This window comes from Nerophis ophidion, linkage group LG20 (genome assembly GCF_033978795.1).
Source record: "Nerophis ophidion isolate RoL-2023_Sa linkage group LG20, RoL_Noph_v1.0, whole genome shotgun sequence".
Classification (NCBI taxonomy): Eukaryota; Metazoa; Chordata; class Actinopteri; order Syngnathiformes; family Syngnathidae; genus Nerophis; species Nerophis ophidion.
Window position 1 is genome coordinate 10,501,576 of NC_084630.1, and position 17,757 is coordinate 10,519,332.

Consider the following 17,757-nt stretch of genomic DNA (forward strand, 5'->3'; position numbering starts at 1 on the left):
CATACACTAACCATTGCAAGAGTCCATTATGTTCATTTTTATTGTTTCAACAAGAGAGAGAAGCCCTGCTTCAGAGAGCTTTTAAAAATTGTAATTTTACTCTTGTTGTTTCTCCCCACGGAAATCTTTAGTAAAAGGCGAAAGATTTATGCGATTTGAAGAGAAACAATAGTGATGTACAGGCTGAATGTACTTTGGCCGACCCCATTCCCGGCCACACCGAGGTAACACACGGTTTCAAGGTGACACTTTAGTTAACCAACAACTGAAGGAATCCAGTCACATTCACAGGCAATGCTGCAGAACCTTGCAAAAGTCCACAGAGTTTCGTCAAGTATCATCTCGCTTTAGTTTAATGGGCACAACGGGTTCTGGTACTAAGCCAAATACAAGACGCATCAGTTTAATTAGTTTTTCTTTTATTTCCAAATTTACAAGTTACGGGTGTTTAAGTGCCATGCGGTTGTACGATTTGTTGCCACTGTTCATTGGAAAGCTCATCTCCTCGCATTCAACAGAGAATGTTTTAACCACTGAGTAACATTTTAGCAATCAGCCCCACATCCTTGGAGACTTTGTTATTAAGATGTAGGTAACCACTCTGACCATATTCCTTCCATCAAAGCCTCATTAAGAAGTGAAGAACAATCATCAATGACAAAGAAGACATGAGAGAATCATTAGTCTATGTCAGCTTCATGTTCAGGAAGAAACATCTAATCTCATCATCATGGTTAGCAAGACCTTACACTTTGGAAACACATTTCTCAAGACAAGTTCTTTAGAAATGATCCCTGAAAGGATATTCTTGACATTCTCACAATTGCTGAGAGGAAATCATCTGCAAGACTACTTTTTTCACTCACAGGGTGCATTTTGTTGATGTACAACACATTATGGTTTCAAATTTTTAAAAACCAAGACAGTTGAAATACATTGACTTTCCCTCGAGGAAATCAAGAGAATTGTCCCTCCAGCCACCCATTTTTTAACGCTGTGTCCCTTTTGGGGTCACGGGGGGTGCTGGAGCCTATCTCAGCTGCATTTGGGCGGAAGGCGGCGTACACCCTGGCCAAGTCGCCAGCTCATCACAGGGCCAACACAGATAGACTGACAAGGTTTATACTCACATTCACTTATTAGGGAAAATTTAGTGTTGCCAATTAACCTATCCTCAGGTGCATGTCTTTGGAGGTGGAATGAAGAGGATTGTAACAATTTCTAAAAGAATGGCACTAGTCAATTGACCAGGGACCTGAATATTGGCAGCGAAATTCAAAGTTTTGAATCAGACCAGAACCATAGATCTGCATGTTGGCCACTGCCTGTGACCTTGGAGTTGTTGCAAACATACACCAAGCATTGCAATAGTCAGCTTCTGTTCATTGTTGGTGCATTACACAAGAAACACAAGCCCTGCTTCAGAGGGCGTTAAAAAATTGTAGTTTCACTCTTATGGTTTCTCCCCACGGAAATCTTTAGCAAAAGGCGAAAGATTTATGCTATCTGAAGAGAAACAAGAGTGATCTACAGGTTGAATGTAAATTTGGCCAACTCAATTCCCGGCCACACCGAGGTAACACACGGTTTCAAGGTGACACTTTAGTTAACCAACAACTGAAGGAATCCAGTCACATTCACAGGCAATGCTGCAGAGCCTTACAAAAGTCCACAGAGTTTCGTCAAGTATCATCTCCATTCATCCATTTTCTACCGCTTTGTCCCTTTTGGGGTCGCGGGGGGTGCTGGAGCCTATCTCAGCTGCATTTGGCCAGAAGGCGATGTAAAGCCTGGCCAATATATATATATATATATATATATATATATATATATATATATATATATATTATTAGATTAGATTAGATAGTACTTTATTTATTCCGTCAGGAGAGTTCCTTCAGGAAAATTCTAATTTTCAGCACAATCCCATTCAAGATCAGACAAACATTACAAGGAGACAGAACAGGATCGCTGACCGGTCTACCGGCTTCCAGCGCCCCTTACAAAAAAGGTGAGATAGAAGTAAACAAGGGGGGGGGGGGGGGGGGGGGGGGATAGAAGATTAAAATTAAAATGAAAAAATCAGTCTAAGTCTGGGCTCCTGGAGAGGGGGTGCAGACTGAGGCCAAGGGGAAAAAAACAACTCATAGCCATAGAAGACACCCCTCTTACATGTGTGTAAGAGGGAAACATCAAGCATACAGGAACACAGAGGACACTGTTTTTTGCAGCTTCACTCATTGTAAAAGAAAACGGAAGTCCACGCAGGAAAAAAACGACTACAAAGATGGTGTCTGGTTTTTTCTTATATATATATATATATATATATATATATATATATATATATATATATATATACATACATATATACACATGTATATACATAATATATATATTATATATTTATATATATATAATATATATATACAAATATATATATGTGTATATATATATATATAAATATATATATATATATATATATATATATATATATATATATAAGGGCTGTGAATCTTTTGGTGTCCCACGATTCGATACAATATCGATTCGTGGGGTCACGATTCGATAATATATAGATTTTTTTCGATTCGATTCTCGATTCAAAAACGATATTTTTCCGATTCAAAACAATTCTGTATTCATTCAACACATAGGATTTCAGCAGGATCTACCCCAGTCTGCTGACAAGCTAGCAGAGTAGTAGATTTTTGTAAAAAAAAAAAGCTTTTATAATTGTAAAGGACAATGTTTTATCAACTGATTGCAACAATGTAAATTTGTTTTAACTATTAAACGAACCAAAAATACGACTTATTTTATCTTTGTGAAAACATTGGACACAGTGTGTTGTCCAGCTTATGTGCTTGACAACACACTGTGTCAACTCCCTAGTCAAGTCCAAAGTCAAAACTGAAAAGTTTCAAGTCAAGTCCCAAGTCCTGCATTTTGAGTTTTGAGTCATTTCAAGTCCTTTTAACCACAGACTAAATTGTTTACACAGATTGTGTATGCTTTTAAAACGCTGTATGTATTTATTATTAAAAAAAATAGTGCTGACATTGCACTTCATAATAGCACTATTAACCAGTTATTTTAAACATGTAACTCCTTCCTTTACATTTGAAAAAGCAAGTGCAACTGTACTTATTTGCACAAAAGTGTTATCATTGTATTTCCATGGCATATTGCATTGGAACTAGTTCCACAGCAGTTTCCATCCTGTTCTTACCTTATCTCATTGATCTCATCTCACACTGTATATGTGTTTATGTGTGAGTACACATGAAAAAAATAAATTTATGAACATAACAATAAACCGAGTTGTACTTTTTAGATGTCAGGGCCCCATGGAATTTGTACACATATTCTTAATATAGTATACATTTTAACTGACCTTTATTTGACTATGTTTGTCTCTTTGTAGGTGGCTAAAATACGCAATGCTGCTGACCGCCATCTAACGTTATGTTACTGTGTGCGATACATTCACTAACAAAACATTATGTGTAGGTACCTCATGCAACCCTGCTTTAAAAAAATCACTTGACAAAAAGTATGAATAAGGTAGCGAACTGCAACAGATTGTAGTGTTTGCAATGATGTTATAACCATAGACATCTTATAAGTAGACCCAGGATTGGCTGATGTGATGCGAGCAATTTGGCCGCCATCTTGAAGTGGTGATGAGAAGCTGGCGAGCAGCCTAAACTGACAGTTGAGAGGTAGAAAACAAAGATGCCGAGCTGGTGTTATAGCGTTTTCCTGCTCAAATGAGCGGACTGTTGAAAATAGGAATCGGGGGATTACTTTTCACAAGTAAGATTCAACATTAACGTACTATTGGTTGTATTTTGTGAAAAGAATATCATCACAGAGTTGAGAAGGAGCAAAGATCTTCAATATTTGTATGTGAAAATCACAAAGAGGATCTTCTGGGGGAGGATAACGCCCCACCTAAAACAAAATTCACCAGCCACCACTGATTATGATGCATTCTCATTTTAGGCAACATAAGACAATACTTTCTTAACAGTACAACTGTAACCAGGAATAAGTCTTCAAGTAACAATATTCAAATACTATCTTTGTTGGGTAAGACAGACTTTGGTTTTATTCTGAATCCAGTGAAACAGATTGGTGGTTTTAGCAGAGTATAAAGACTTTCAGGTGTTTATATATGTTTAAGTATTTGCCAGACACTTTTATCCAAAGCAACATACATGAAAAATACACATAAAACAATTACTGTAAACATGATTGTTTAGGGGAAGAATGTAATACAAAATATCAATACTAAGTGTCAAGACAAAATAAACTCTCTGCTGTTGCAGCAACAGAGATAAAGTCTATTGGTCCGTAAGATACATAGATATCTAATATATTCATACATTGTTTATGTAGGATATACACATGTATATATAACCTAATCATATTGTTTCTTCAACTTAAAAATAGCTGACCGTTTTTTCCCCCTTCTCTGGGATTATTATTCCAAGTTTTGATCTCGGACGTCTGGTCACTTATAGCAGTGGTTCTCATTTGGGGTTACGCGTACCCCTGGGGGTACTTGAAGGTATGCCAAGGGGTACGTGAGATTTTTTTTTAAATATTCTAAAAATAGCAACAATTCAAAAATCCTTTATAAATACATTTATTGAATAATACTTCAACAAAATATGAATGTAAGTTCATAAACTGTGAAAAGAAATGCAATAATGCAATATTCCATGTTGACAGCTAGATTGTTTGTGGACATGTTCCATAAATATTGATGTTAAAAATTTCTTTTTTTGTGAATAAATGTTTAGAATTAAGTTTATGAAACCAGATGGATCTCTATTACAATCCCCAAAGAGGGCACTTTGAGTTGATATTACTTCTATGTGTAGAAATCTTTATTTATAATTGAATCAGTTGTTTATTTTTCAACAAGTTTTTAGTTATTTTTATATCTTTTTTTCCAAATATTTCAAGAAAGACCACTACACATGAGCAATATTTTGCACTGTTATACAATTTAATAAATCAGAAACTGATGACAAAGTGCTGTATTTTATTAATTAATCTCTTTTTTTCAACCAAAAATGATTTGCTCTGATTAGGGGGTACTTGAATTAAAGACATTTTCACAGGGGTTGAGAATCACTGACTTGTGGCATATACAAATATTCTATTACTGTTAAGCAAACTATGAACACGCCAAAACATGTGTTCTTTATCATAGTTACACGTATGACGAAAAAGCGCGTGAAAATCAGTGGTATTCAGTGAGATAAAATGCACTGACAGTTCATTGCTCCTGCCAAAATAATTGCATTGAGTGGAGTGGATCACCACTCCAAGATGGCGGCCGCGCGTCTCGTCTCGTCTCGTCAGCGCCAGTAGGCAGTAGCGCTCCATGCTGGGTCTACTTATAAGATGTCTATAGTTCTAACGTTAGTAGTGAGTTTACAGCCTGACTGATTTAACTACACAACAAATAAAAGTTACGTTACTCAGCCAATAAACGTTAGCTTACATTCAAAACTTACCCTTTGTGCAGCTTCAAATGTCGAACGAAATTGGAAGTTGATGCGTCCCTGTCTGTAATCTTCGAACCGCATGTCTTGCATACGGCAATTTGTTTTTTGTTGACCAAGTCGTAGTTTCAATACCCGGACGAAACTATTTTTAGCATAATTTTTCCTCACTGGCGCGTTGTTTGAGAGCTCTTCTTCGTTGGTTTTCCTGCAATTTGATTGGATGAATGCTGTGTGACGAAAATAACGTGGATGTAATTCGATTGGCTGTTGTTCTTACAGGTAGCGCACACGCTGTCACACACACTTGTACATACGGAGCGCTCCTGAATAACTTTTTAATCGTTGGGTTTTGGGGAAAGTAACAAGTGTTGTCAAGTCAAAAGGCTCAAGTCCAAGTCAAGTCACAAGTCATTGATGTTAAAGTCTAAGTCCAGTTGCAAGTCTCTTTACATTTTGTCAAGTCCAGTCTAAAGTGAGTCTGAGTCATGTGACTTGAGTCCACACCTCTGCAAGCAGTGATGAATACTTACTTTCTTGAAAAAGTTTCTTATGTCCACTTTGCATCCATTCACTAGTCTCCTCATATCCAACTGAGAATGTTTTGACCAAAGAGTAACATTATAGAATTAAAATGTAGGTAACTACTCTGAACATGTTCCTTCCATCAAAGCCTCATTAAGAAGCAAAGATCAATCATCAAAGACGAAGAAGACATGACAGAATCAAAGACTTGATTCGGACCAGATCCATCCATTACCGCATGTTTGCCACTGGCTGTAACCTTGGAATTGTTGCAAACATACACCAAGCATTGCAATAGTCAGCTTCTGTTCATTGTTGATGCATTACACAAGAAAGACAAGCCCTGCTTCAGAGGGCATTTAAAAATTGTAGTTACACTCTTATTGTTTCTATCCACGGAAATCTTTAGTAAAAGGCAAAAGATTTATGTGATCTGAAGAGAAACAAGAGTGATCTACAGGCTGAATGTACTTTGGCCGACCCCATTCCCGGCCACACCGAGGTAACACACGGTTTCAAGGTGACACTTTAGTTAACCAACAACTGAAGGAATCCAGTCACATTCACAGGCAATGCTGCAGAACCTTACAAAAGTCCACAGAGTTTCGTCAAGTATCATCTCGCTTTAGTTTAAAGGGCACAACAGGTTCTGGTACTAAGCCAAATACAATACGCATCAGTTTAATTAGTTTTTCTTCTATTTCCAAATTTACAAGTTACGGGTGTTTAAGTGCCATGCGGTTGTACGATTTGTTGCCACTGTTCATTGGAAAGTTCATCTCCTCGCATTCAACAGGGAATGTTTTAACCACTGAGTAACATTTTAGCAATTAGCCCCACATCTTTGAAGACTTTGTTATTAAGATGTAGGTAACCACTCTGACCATATTCCTTCCATCAAAGCCTCATTAAGAAGCAAAGAACAATCATCAATGACAAAAAAGACATGACAGAATCATTAGTCTATGTCAGCTTCATGTTCAGGAAGAAACATCTAATCTCATCATCATGGTTAGCATGACCTTACACTTTGGAAACACATTTCTCAAGACAAGTTTTTTAGAAATGATCCCTGAAAGTATAGTATTGACATTCTCACAATTGCTGAGAGAAGATCATCTGCAAGACTACTTTTTTCACTCACAGGGTGCATTTTGTTGATGTACAACACATTATGGTTTCAAATTTTTAAAAACCAAGACAGTTGAAATACATTGACTTTCCCTCGATGAAATCAAGAGGATTGTCCCTCCATCCATCCATTTTTTACCGCTTTGTCCCTTTTGGGGTCGCGGGGGGGTGCTGGAACCTATCTCAGCTGCATTCGGCCAGAAGGCGATGTACAGCCTGGCCAAGTCGCCAGCTCATCACAGGGCCAACACAGATAGACAGACAAGATTCACACTCACATTCATTTATAACGGACAATTTAGTGTTGCCAATTAACCTATCCCCAGGTGCATGTCTTTGGAAGTGGAATGAAGAGGATTGTAACAATTTCTAAAAAAAAAACACACTGGTCAATTGACCAGGGACCTGAATATTGGCAGCGAAATTCAGAGTTTTGAATCAGACCAGAACCATACATTACTGTATGTTTGCCACTGGCGGTAACTTTCTGATATCATTGCAAACATTCACCATTCATTGCAAGATTTGATTATGTTCACTGTTATTGATATTGCTTTAACAAGAGAGAGAAGCCCTGCTTCAGAGGGCATTTAAAAATTGTAATTGTACTCTTTTTGTTTCTCCCCACGGAAATCTTTAGTAAAAGGCGAAAGATTTATGCTATTTGAAGAGAAGCAAGAGTTATCTACATGCTGAACGTACTTTGGCAGACCACATTCCCGGCCACACCGAGGTAACACACGGTTTCAAGGTGACACTTTAGTTAACCAACAACTGAAGGAATCCAGTCACATTCACAGGCAATGCTGCAGAACCTTACAAAAGTCCACAGAGTTTCATCAAGTATCATCTTCATTCATCCATTTTCTACCGCTTTGTCCCTTTCGAGGGTGCAGGGGGTGCTGGAACCTATCTCAGCTGCATTCGGGAGGGAGGTGGCGTAGACCTTGGACAAGTCGCGAACTCATCACAGGGCCAACACAGATAAACAGACAACAACCACACTCACATTCACACATTAGGGACAATTTAGAGTTGCCAATCAACCTATTCACAGGTTTATGTCTTTGGAGGTGGGAGGAAACTGGAGTACCCGGAGGGAATCGAGAGCATTGTAACAAGTTCAAAAAGAAACACACTGGTCAATTGACCAGTGACCTGAATAGTGGCAGGGAAATTCAAAGACTTGATTCAGACCAGATCCATCCATTACCGCATGTTTGCCACTGGCTGTAACTTTGGAGTTATTGCAAACATACACCAAGCATTGCAATAGTCAACTTCTGTTCATTGTTGATGCTGCTTTACACAAGAAACACAAGCCCTGCTTCAGAGGGCATTAAGAATTGTAGTTACACTCTTATGGTTTCCATCCACGGAAATCTTTAGTAAAAGGCGAAAGATTTATGCAACCTGAAGAGAAACAAGAGTGATCTACAGGTTGAATGTAAATTTGGCCAATACCATTCCCGGCCACACCGAGGTAACACACGGTTTCAAGGTGACACTTTAGTTAACCAACAACTGAAGGAATCCAGTCACATTTACAGGCAATGCTGCAGAACCTTGCAAATGTCCACAGAGTTTCATCAAGTATCATCTCGCTTTAGTTTAATGGGCACAACAGGTTCTGGTACTAAGCCAAATACAATACGCATCAGTTGAATTAGTTTTTCTTCTATTTCCAAATTTACAAGTTACGGGTGTTTAAGTGCCATGCGGTTGTACGATTTGTTGCCACTGTTCATTGGAAAGCTCATCTCCTCGCATTCAACAGAGAATGTTTTAACCACTGAGTAACATTTTAGCAATTAGCCCCACATCTTTGGAGACTTTCTTATTAAGATGTAGGTAACCACTCTGACCATATTCCTTCCATCAAAGCCTCATTAAGAAGTGAAGAACAATCATCAATGACAAAAAAGACATGACAGAATCATTAGTCAATGTCAGCTTCATGTTCAGGAAGAAACATCTAATCTCCTCATCATGGTTAGCAAGACCTTACACTTTGGAAACACATTTCTCAAGACAAGTTCTTTAGAAATGATCCCTGAAAGTATAGTCTTGACATTCTCACAATTGCTGAGAGAAGATCATCTGCAAGACTACTTTTTACACTCACAGGGTGCATTTTGTTGATGTACAACACATTATGGTTTCAAATTTTTAAAAACCAAGACAGATGAAATACATTGACTTTCCCTCGATGAAATCAAGAGGATTGTCCCTCCATCCATCCATTTTTTACCGCTTTGTCCCTTTTGGGGTCGCGGGGGGTGCTGGAGCCTATCTCAGCTGCATTCGGCCAGAAGGCGATGTACAGCCTGGCCAAGTCGCCAGCTCATCACAGGGCCAACACAGATAGACAGACAAGATTCATACTCACATTCACTTATTAGGGAAAATTTAGTGTTGCCAATTAACCTATCCTCAGGTGCATGTCTTTGGAGGTGGAATGAAGAGGATTGTAACAATTTCTAAAAGAATGGCACTAGTCAATTGACCACGGACCTGAATATTGGCAGCGAAATTCAAAGTTTTGAATCAGACCAGAACCATAGATCTGCATGTTGGCCACTGGCTGTAACCTTGGAGTTGTTGCAAACATACACCAAGCATTGCAATAGTCAGCTTCTGTTCATTGTTGGTGCATTACACAAGAAACACAAGCCCTGCTTCAGAGGGCATTAAAAAATTGTAGTTACACTCTTATGGTTTCTCCCCACGGAAATCTTTAGTAAAAGGCGAAAGATTTATGCGATCTGAAGAGAAACAAGAGTGATCTACAGGTTGAATGTAAATTTGGCCGACTCAATTCCCGGCCACACCGAGGTAACACACGGTTTCAAGGTGACACTTTAGTTAACCAACAACTGAAGGAATCCAGTCACATTCACAGGCAATGCTGCAGAACCTTACAAAAGTCCACAGAGTTTCGTCAAGTATCATCTCGCTTTAGTTTAAAGGGCACAACAGGTTCTGGTACTAAGCCAAATACAATACGCATGAGTTTAATTAGTTTTTCTTCTATTTCCAAATTTACAAGTTACGGGTGTTTAAGTGCCATGCGGTTGTACGATTTGTTGCCACTGTTCATTGGAAAGCTCATCTCCTCGCATTCAACAGAGAATGTTTTAACCACTGAGTAACATTTTAGCAATTAGCCCCACATCTTTGGAGACGTTGTTATTAAGATGTAAGTAACCACTCTGACCACATTCCTCACATCAAAGGCTCATTAAGAAACAAAGTAAAATCATCAATGACAAAAAAGACATGACAGAATCATTAGTCTATGTCAGCTTCATGTTCAGGAAGAAACATCTAATCTCATCATCATGGTTAGCATGACCTTACACTTTGGAAACACATTTCTCAAGACAAGTTCTTTAGAAATGATCCCTGAAAGTATAGTCTTGACATTCTCACAATTGCTGAGAGAAGATCATCTGCAAGACTACTTTTTACACTCACAGGGTGCATTTTGTTGATGTACAACACATTATGGTTTCAAATTTTTAAAAACCAGGACAGATGAAATACATTGACTTTCCCTCGATGAAATCAAGAGGATTGTCTTCACGGTGGCAGAGGGGTTAGTGCGTCTGCCTCACAATACGAAGGTCCTGCAGTCCTGGGTTCAAATCCAGGCTCGGGATCTTTCTGTGTGGAGTTTGCATGTTCTCCCCGTGAATGCGTGGGTTCCCTCCGGGTACTCCGGCTTCCTCCCACTTCCAAAGACATGCACCTGGGGATAGGTTGATTGGCAACACTAAATTGGCCCTAGTGTGTGAATGTGAGTGTGAATGTTGTCTGTCTATCTGTGTTGGCCCTGCGATGAGGTGGCGACTCGTCCAGGGTGTACCCCGCCTTCCGCCCGATTGTAGCTGAGATAGGCGCCAGCGCCCCCCGCGACCCCGAAAGGGACTAAGCGGTAGAAAATGGATGGATGGATGGATGTCCCTCCATCCATCCATTTTTTACCGCTTTGTCCCTTTTGGGGTCGCGGGGGGTGCTGGAGCCTATCTCAGCTGCATTCGGCCAGAAGGCGATGTACAGCCTGGCCAAGTCGCCAGCTCATCACAGGGCCAACACAGATAGACAGATAAGATTCACACTCACATTCATTTATAACGGACAATTTAGTGTTGCCAATTAACCTATCCCCAGGTGCATGTCTTTGGAAGTGGAATGAAGAGGATTGTAACTATTTAAAAAAAAAAACTCATTGGTCAATTGACCAGGGACCCGAAAATTGGCAGCGAAATTCAAAGTTTTGAATCAGACCAGAACCATACATTACTGCATGTTTGTCACTGGCTGTAATTTTTGGTATCATTGCAATCATACACTAACCCTTGCAAGACTCAATTATATTCATTGCTATTGTTTTAACAAGAGAGGGAAGCCCTGCTTCAGAGGGCATTTAAAAATTGTAATTGTACTCTTTTTGTTTCTCCCCACGGAAATCTTTAGTAAAAGGCGAAAGATTTATGCTATTTGAAGAGAAGCAAGAGTTATCTGCAGGCTGAATGTACTTTGGCCGACCCCATTCCCGGCCACACCGAGGTAACACACGGTTTCAAGGTGACACTTTAGTTAACCAACAACTGAAGGAATCCAGTCACATTCACAGGCAATGCTGCAGAACCTTACAAAAGTCCACAGAGTTTCGTCAAGTATCATCTCCATTCATCCATTTTCTACCGCTTTGTCCCTTTTGGGGTCGCGGGGGGTGCTGGAGCCTATCTCAGCTGCATTTGGCCAGAAGGCGATGTAAAGCCTGGCCAAGTCGCCAGCTCATCACAGGGCCAACACAGATAGACCGACAAGATTCACACTCAATTCATTTATAACGGACAATTTAGTGTTGCCAATTAACCTATCCCCAGGTGCATGTCTTTGGAGGTGGAATGAAGAGGATTGTAACAATTTCTAAAAAAAAACCGCACTGGTCAATTGACCAGGGACCTGAATATTGGCAGCGAAATTCAAAGTTTTGAATCAGACCAGAACCATAGATCTGCATGTTTGCCACTGCCTGTAATTTTTTAGTATGAATTGCAAACATACACTATTAATTGCAAGATTCCATTATCTTCAGTGTAATTGTTTTAACAAGAGACAGAAGCCCTGCTTCAGAGAGTATTTAAATATTGTAATTGTTCTCTTGTTGTTTCTCCCCACGGAAATCTTTAGTAAAAGGCAAAAGATTTATGCGACTTGAAGAGAAACAAGAGTGATCTACACGCTGAATGTAAATTTGGCCGACCCCGTTCCTGGCCACACCGAGGTAACACACGGTTTCAAGGTGACACTTTAGTTAACCAACAACTGAAGGAATCCAGTCACATTCACAGGCAATGCTGCAGAACCTTACAAAAGTCCACAGAGTTTCGTCAAGTATCATCTCCACTCATCCATTTTCTACCGCTTTGTCCCTTTTGGGGTCGCGGGGGGTGCTGGAGCCTATCTCAGCTGCATTCGGCCAGAAGGCGATGTACAGCCTGGCCAAGTCGCCAGCTCATCACAGGGCCAAGACAGATAGACAGAAGAGATTCACACTCACATTCATTTATAACGGACAATTTAGTGTTGCCAATTAACCTATCCCCAGGTGCATGTCTTTGGAAGTGGAATGAAGAGGATTGTAACAATTTCTAAAAAAAACGCACTGGTCAATTGACCAGGGACCTGAATATTGGCAGAGAAATTCAAAGTTTTGAATCAGACCAGAACCATACATTACTGCATGTTCGCCACTGCCTGTAATTTTGGGTATCATCGCAAACATACACCAACCGTTGCAAGATTCCATTATGCTCATTGTTATTGTTTTAACAAGAGACAGAAGCCCTGCTTCATTGGGCATTTAAAAATTGTAATTATACTCTTGTTGTTTCTCCCCACGGAAATCTTTAGTAAAAGGCGAAAGATTTATGCGTCTTGAAGAGAATCATTGAATGTAAATTTGGCCGACCCCATTCCTGGCCACACCGAGGTAACACACGGTTTCAAGGTGACACTTTAGTTAACCAACAACTGAAGGAATCCAGTCACATTCACAGGCAATGCTGCAGAACCTTACAAAAGTCCACAGAGTTTCATCAAGTATCATCTTCATTCATCCATTTTCTACCGCTTTGTCCCTTTCGAGGGTGCAGGGGGTGCTGGAACCTATCTCAGCTGCATTCGGGAGGGAGGTGGCGTGGACCTTGGACAAGTCGCGAACTCATCACAGGGCCAACACAGATAAACAGACAACAACCACACTCACATTCACACATTAGGGACAATTTAGAGTTGCCAATCAACCTATTCACAGGTTTATGTCTTTGGAAGTGGGAGGAAACCGGAGTACCCGGAGGCAATCGAGATGATTGTAACAAGTTCAAAAAGAAATGCACTGGTCAATTGACCAGTGACCTGAATAGTGGCATAGAAATTCAAAGACTTGATTGACACCAAAACCATCCATTACCGCATGTTTGCCACGGGCTGTGACGTTGGAGTTGTTGCAAACATACACCAAGCATTGCAATGGTCGGCTTCTGTTCATTGTTGTTGCTGCTGCTTTACACAAGAAAGACAAGCCCTGCTTCAGAGGGCTTTTAAAAATTGTAATTTTACTCTTGTTGTTTATCCCCACGGAAATCTTTAGTAAAAGGCGAACGATTTATGCGATTTGAAGAGAAACAAGAGTGATCTACAGGCGGAATGTACTTTGGCCGACCCCATTCCCGGCCACACCGAGGTAACACACGGCTTCAAGGTGACACTTTAGTTAACCAACAACTGAAGGAATCCAGTCACATTCACAGGCAATGCTGCAGAACCTTGCAAAAGTCCACAGAGTTTCGTCAAGTATCATCTCGCTTTAGTTTAATGGGCACAACAGGTTCTGGTACTAAGCCAAATACAATACGCATCAGTTTAATTAGTTTTTCTTCTATTTCCAAATTTACAAGTTACGGGTGTTTAAGTGCCATGCGGTTGTACGATTTGTTGCCACTGTTCATTGGAAAGCTCATCTCCTCGCATTCAACAGAGAATGTTTTAACCACTGAGTTACATTTTAGCAATTAGCCCCACATCTTTGGAGACTTTGTTATTAAGATGTAGGTAACCACTCTGACCATATTCCTTCCATCAAAGCCTCATTAAGAAGCAAAGAACAATCATCAATGACAAAGAAGACATGACAGAATCATTAGTCTATGTCAGCTTCATGTTCAGGAAGAAACATCTAATCTCATCATCATGGTTAGCAAGACCTTACACTTTGGAAACACATTTCTCAAGACAAGTTCTTTAGTAATGATCCCTGAAAGTATAGTCTTGACATTCTCACAATTGCTGAGAGAATATCATCTGCAAGACTACTTTTTACACTCACAGGGTGCATTTTGTTGATGTACAACACATTATGGTTTCAAATTTTTAAAAACCAAGGCAGTTGAAATACATTGTCTTCCCCTCGATGAAATCAAGAGGATTGTCCCTCCATCCATCCATTTTTTACCGCTTTGTCCCTTTTGGGGTCGCGGGGGGTGCTCCAGCTGCATTCGGCCAGAAGGCGATGTACAGCCTGGCCAAGTCGCCAGCTCATCACAGGGCCAACACAGATAGACAGACAAGATTCACACTCACATTCATTTATAACGGACACTTTAGTGTTGCCAATTAACCTATCCCCAGGTGCATGTCTTTGGAAGTGGAATGAAGAGGATTATAACAATTTCTAAAAAAAAACGCACTGGTCAAATGACCAGGGACCTGAATATTGGCAGCGAAATTCAAAGTTTTGAATCAGACCAGAACCATACATTACTACGTGTTTGCCACTGCCTGTAATTTTTGGTATCATCGCAAACATACACTAACCATTGCAAGATTCCAAAATGTTCATTGTTATTGTTTTAACAAGAGAGAGAAGCCCTGCTTCAGAGGGCATTTAAAAATTGTAATAGTACTCTTGTTGTTTCTCCCAAAGGAACTCTTTAGTAAAAGGTGAAAGATTTATGCGATTTGAAGAGAAACAAGAGTGATCTGAAGGCTGAATGTACTTTGGCCGACCCCATTACCGGCCACACCGAGGTAACACACGGTTTCAAGGTGACACTTTAGTTAACCAACAACTGAAGGAATCCAGTCACATTCACAGGCAATGCTGCAGAGCCTTACAAAAGTCCACAGAGTTTCGTCAAGTATCATCTCCACTCATCCATTTTCTACCGCTTCGTCCCTTTTGGGGTCGCGGGGGGTGCTGGAGCCTATCTCAGCTCTATTCGGCCAGAAGGCGATGTAAAGCCTGGCCAAGTCGCCAGCTCATCACAGGGCCAACACAGATAGACCGACAAGATTCACACTCACATTCATTTATAACGGACAATTTAGTGTTGCCAATTAACCTATCCCCAGGTGCATGTCTTTGGAAGTGGAATGAAGAGGATTGTAACAATTTCTAAAAAAAAACCGCACTGGTCAATTGACCAGGGACCTGAATATTGGCAGCGAGATTCAAAGTTTTGAATCAGACCAGAACCATAGATCTGCATGTTTGCCACTGCCTGTAATTTTTTAGTATGAATTGCAAACATACACTATTAATTGCAAGATTCCATTATCTTCAGTGTAATTGTTTTAACAAGAGACAGAAGACCTGCTTCAGAGAGTATTTAAATATTGTAATTGTTCTCTTGTTGTTTCTCCCCACGGAAATCTTTAGTAAAAGGCAAAAGATTTATGCGATTTGAAGAGAAACAAGAGTGATCTACAGGCTGAAAGTACTTTGGCCGACCCCATTCCCGGCCACACCGAGGTAACACACGGTTTCAAGGTGACACTTTAGTTAACCAACAACTGAAGGAATCCAGTCACATTCACAGGCAATGCTGCAGAACCTTACAAAAGTCCACAGAGTTTCGTCAAGTATCATCTCCACTCATCCATTTTCTACTGCTTCGTCCCTTTTGGGGTCGCGGGGGGTGCTGGAGCCTATCTCAGCTGCATTCGGCCAGAAGGCGATGTACAGCCTGGCCAAGTCGCCAGCTCATCACAGGGCCAACACAGATAGACCGACAAGATTCACACTCACATTCATTTATAACGGACAATTTAGTGTTGCCAATTAACCTATCCCCAGGTGCATGTCTTTGGAAGTGGAATGAAGAGGATTGTAACAATTTCTAAAAAAAAAACCGCACTGGTCAATTGACCAGGGACCTGAATATTGGCAGCGAAATTCAAAGTTTTGAATCAGACCAGAACCATACATTACTGTACGTTTGCCAATGCCTGTAATTTTTGGTATCATTGCGAACATACACTAACCATTGCAAGATTCCATTATGTTCATTTTTATTGTTTTAACAAGAGAGAGAAGCCCTGCTTCGGAGGGCTTTTAAAAATTGTAATTTTACTCATGTTGTTTCTCCCCATGGAAATCTTTAGTAAAAGGCAAAAGATTTATGCGATTTGAAGAGAAACAAGAGTTATCCACAGGCTGAATGTACTTTGGCCGACCCCATTCCCGGCCACACCGAGGTAACACACGGTTTCAAGGTGACACTTTAGTTAACCAACAACTGAAGGAATCCAGTCACATTCACAGGCAATGCTGCAGAACCTTGCAAATGTCCACAGAGTTTCGTCAAGTATCATCTCGCTTTAGTTTAATGGGCACAACTGGTTCTGGTACTAAGCCAAATACAAGACGCATCAGTTTAATTAGTTTTTCTTCAATTTCCAAATTTACGGGTGTTTAAGTGCCATGCGGTTGTACGATTTGTTGCCACTGTTCACTGGAAAGCTCATCTCCTCGCATTCAACAGAGAATGTTTTAACCACTGAGTAACATTTTAGCAATCAGCCCCACATCCTTGGAGACTTTGTTATTAAGATGTAGGTAACCACTCTGACCATATTCCTTCCATCAAAGCCTCATTAAGAAGTGAAGAACAATCATCAATGACAAAGAAGACATGAGAGAATCATTAGTCTATGTCAGCTTCATGTTCAGGAAGAAACATCTAATCTCATCATCATGGTTAGCAAGACCTTACACTTTGGAAACACATTTCTCAAGACAAGTTCTTTAGAAATGATCCCTGAAAGTATATTCTTGACATTCTCACAATTGCTGAGAGGAAATCATCTGCAAGACTACTTTTTTCACTCACAGGGTGCATTTTGTTGATGTACAACACATTATGGTTTCAAATTTTTAAAAACCAAGACAGTTGAAATACATTGACTTTCCCTCGAGGAAATCAAGAGAATTGTCCCTCCAGCCACCCATTTTTTAACGCTGTGTCCCTTTTGGGGTCGCGGGGGGTGCTGGAGCCTATCTCAGCTGCATTTGGGCGGAAGGCGGCGTACACCCTGGCCAAGTCGCCAGCTCATCACAGGGCCAACACAGATAGACTGACAAGGTTTACACTCACATTCACTTATTAGGGAAAATTTAGTGTTGCCAACTAACCTATCCTCAGGTGCATGTCTTTGGAGGTGGAATGAAGAGGATTGTAACAATTTCTAAAAGAATGGCACTAGTCAATTGACCAGGGACCTGAATATT

General features: G+C 40.2%; 19 non-coding genes across 19 annotated transcripts; all 19 read right to left on the bottom strand.

Annotated features, from left to right (window-relative positions):
• Positions 1–60: 60 nt before the first annotated feature.
• On the bottom strand, positions 61–173 carry LOC133539336 (U5 spliceosomal RNA). The gene has a single exon (XR_009803295.1). It is a non-coding gene; the product is annotated as a U5 spliceosomal RNA (small nuclear RNA).
• Positions 174–595: 422 nt separating this feature from the next.
• On the bottom strand, positions 596–810 carry LOC133539284 (small nucleolar RNA U3). Its single transcript, XR_009803250.1, has one exon. It is a non-coding gene; the product is annotated as a small nucleolar RNA U3 (small nucleolar RNA).
• A 602-nt stretch (positions 811–1,412) lies between these two features.
• LOC133539371 (U5 spliceosomal RNA) lies at positions 1,413–1,526 on the bottom strand. Its single transcript, XR_009803326.1, has one exon. It is a non-coding gene; the product is annotated as a U5 spliceosomal RNA (small nuclear RNA).
• A 4,857-nt stretch (positions 1,527–6,383) lies between these two features.
• On the bottom strand, positions 6,384–6,497 carry LOC133539351 (U5 spliceosomal RNA). Its single transcript, XR_009803309.1, has one exon. It is a non-coding gene; the product is annotated as a U5 spliceosomal RNA (small nuclear RNA).
• A 420-nt stretch (positions 6,498–6,917) lies between these two features.
• LOC133539300 (small nucleolar RNA U3) lies at positions 6,918–7,132 on the bottom strand. Its single transcript, XR_009803263.1, has one exon. It is a non-coding gene; the product is annotated as a small nucleolar RNA U3 (small nucleolar RNA).
• A 613-nt stretch (positions 7,133–7,745) lies between these two features.
• Positions 7,746–7,859, bottom strand: LOC133539349 (U5 spliceosomal RNA). The gene has a single exon (XR_009803307.1). It is a non-coding gene; the product is annotated as a U5 spliceosomal RNA (small nuclear RNA).
• A 635-nt stretch (positions 7,860–8,494) lies between these two features.
• LOC133539392 (U5 spliceosomal RNA) lies at positions 8,495–8,608 on the bottom strand. The gene has a single exon (XR_009803346.1). It is a non-coding gene; the product is annotated as a U5 spliceosomal RNA (small nuclear RNA).
• Positions 8,609–9,029: 421 nt separating this feature from the next.
• Positions 9,030–9,244, bottom strand: LOC133539283 (small nucleolar RNA U3). Its single transcript, XR_009803249.1, has one exon. It is a non-coding gene; the product is annotated as a small nucleolar RNA U3 (small nucleolar RNA).
• Positions 9,245–9,846: 602 nt separating this feature from the next.
• On the bottom strand, positions 9,847–9,960 carry LOC133539325 (U5 spliceosomal RNA). The gene has a single exon (XR_009803283.1). It is a non-coding gene; the product is annotated as a U5 spliceosomal RNA (small nuclear RNA).
• A 421-nt stretch (positions 9,961–10,381) lies between these two features.
• On the bottom strand, positions 10,382–10,596 carry LOC133539303 (small nucleolar RNA U3). The gene has a single exon (XR_009803266.1). It is a non-coding gene; the product is annotated as a small nucleolar RNA U3 (small nucleolar RNA).
• Positions 10,597–11,584: 988 nt separating this feature from the next.
• On the bottom strand, positions 11,585–11,698 carry LOC133539350 (U5 spliceosomal RNA). Its single transcript, XR_009803308.1, has one exon. It is a non-coding gene; the product is annotated as a U5 spliceosomal RNA (small nuclear RNA).
• Positions 11,699–12,306: 608 nt separating this feature from the next.
• Positions 12,307–12,419, bottom strand: LOC133539379 (U5 spliceosomal RNA). The gene has a single exon (XR_009803334.1). It is a non-coding gene; the product is annotated as a U5 spliceosomal RNA (small nuclear RNA).
• Positions 12,420–13,030: 611 nt separating this feature from the next.
• LOC133539391 (U5 spliceosomal RNA) lies at positions 13,031–13,145 on the bottom strand. Its single transcript, XR_009803345.1, has one exon. It is a non-coding gene; the product is annotated as a U5 spliceosomal RNA (small nuclear RNA).
• A 624-nt stretch (positions 13,146–13,769) lies between these two features.
• Positions 13,770–13,883, bottom strand: LOC133539390 (U5 spliceosomal RNA). The gene has a single exon (XR_009803344.1). It is a non-coding gene; the product is annotated as a U5 spliceosomal RNA (small nuclear RNA).
• Positions 13,884–14,303: 420 nt separating this feature from the next.
• Positions 14,304–14,518, bottom strand: LOC133539289 (small nucleolar RNA U3). The gene has a single exon (XR_009803255.1). It is a non-coding gene; the product is annotated as a small nucleolar RNA U3 (small nucleolar RNA).
• A 594-nt stretch (positions 14,519–15,112) lies between these two features.
• Positions 15,113–15,226, bottom strand: LOC133539398 (U5 spliceosomal RNA). Its single transcript, XR_009803351.1, has one exon. It is a non-coding gene; the product is annotated as a U5 spliceosomal RNA (small nuclear RNA).
• Positions 15,227–15,837: 611 nt separating this feature from the next.
• Positions 15,838–15,948, bottom strand: LOC133539375 (U5 spliceosomal RNA). The gene has a single exon (XR_009803330.1). It is a non-coding gene; the product is annotated as a U5 spliceosomal RNA (small nuclear RNA).
• Positions 15,949–16,560: 612 nt separating this feature from the next.
• Positions 16,561–16,675, bottom strand: LOC133539340 (U5 spliceosomal RNA). The gene has a single exon (XR_009803298.1). It is a non-coding gene; the product is annotated as a U5 spliceosomal RNA (small nuclear RNA).
• Positions 16,676–17,088: 413 nt separating this feature from the next.
• On the bottom strand, positions 17,089–17,303 carry LOC133539286 (small nucleolar RNA U3). Its single transcript, XR_009803252.1, has one exon. It is a non-coding gene; the product is annotated as a small nucleolar RNA U3 (small nucleolar RNA).
• Between the last annotated feature and the right edge of the window lie 454 nt (positions 17,304–17,757).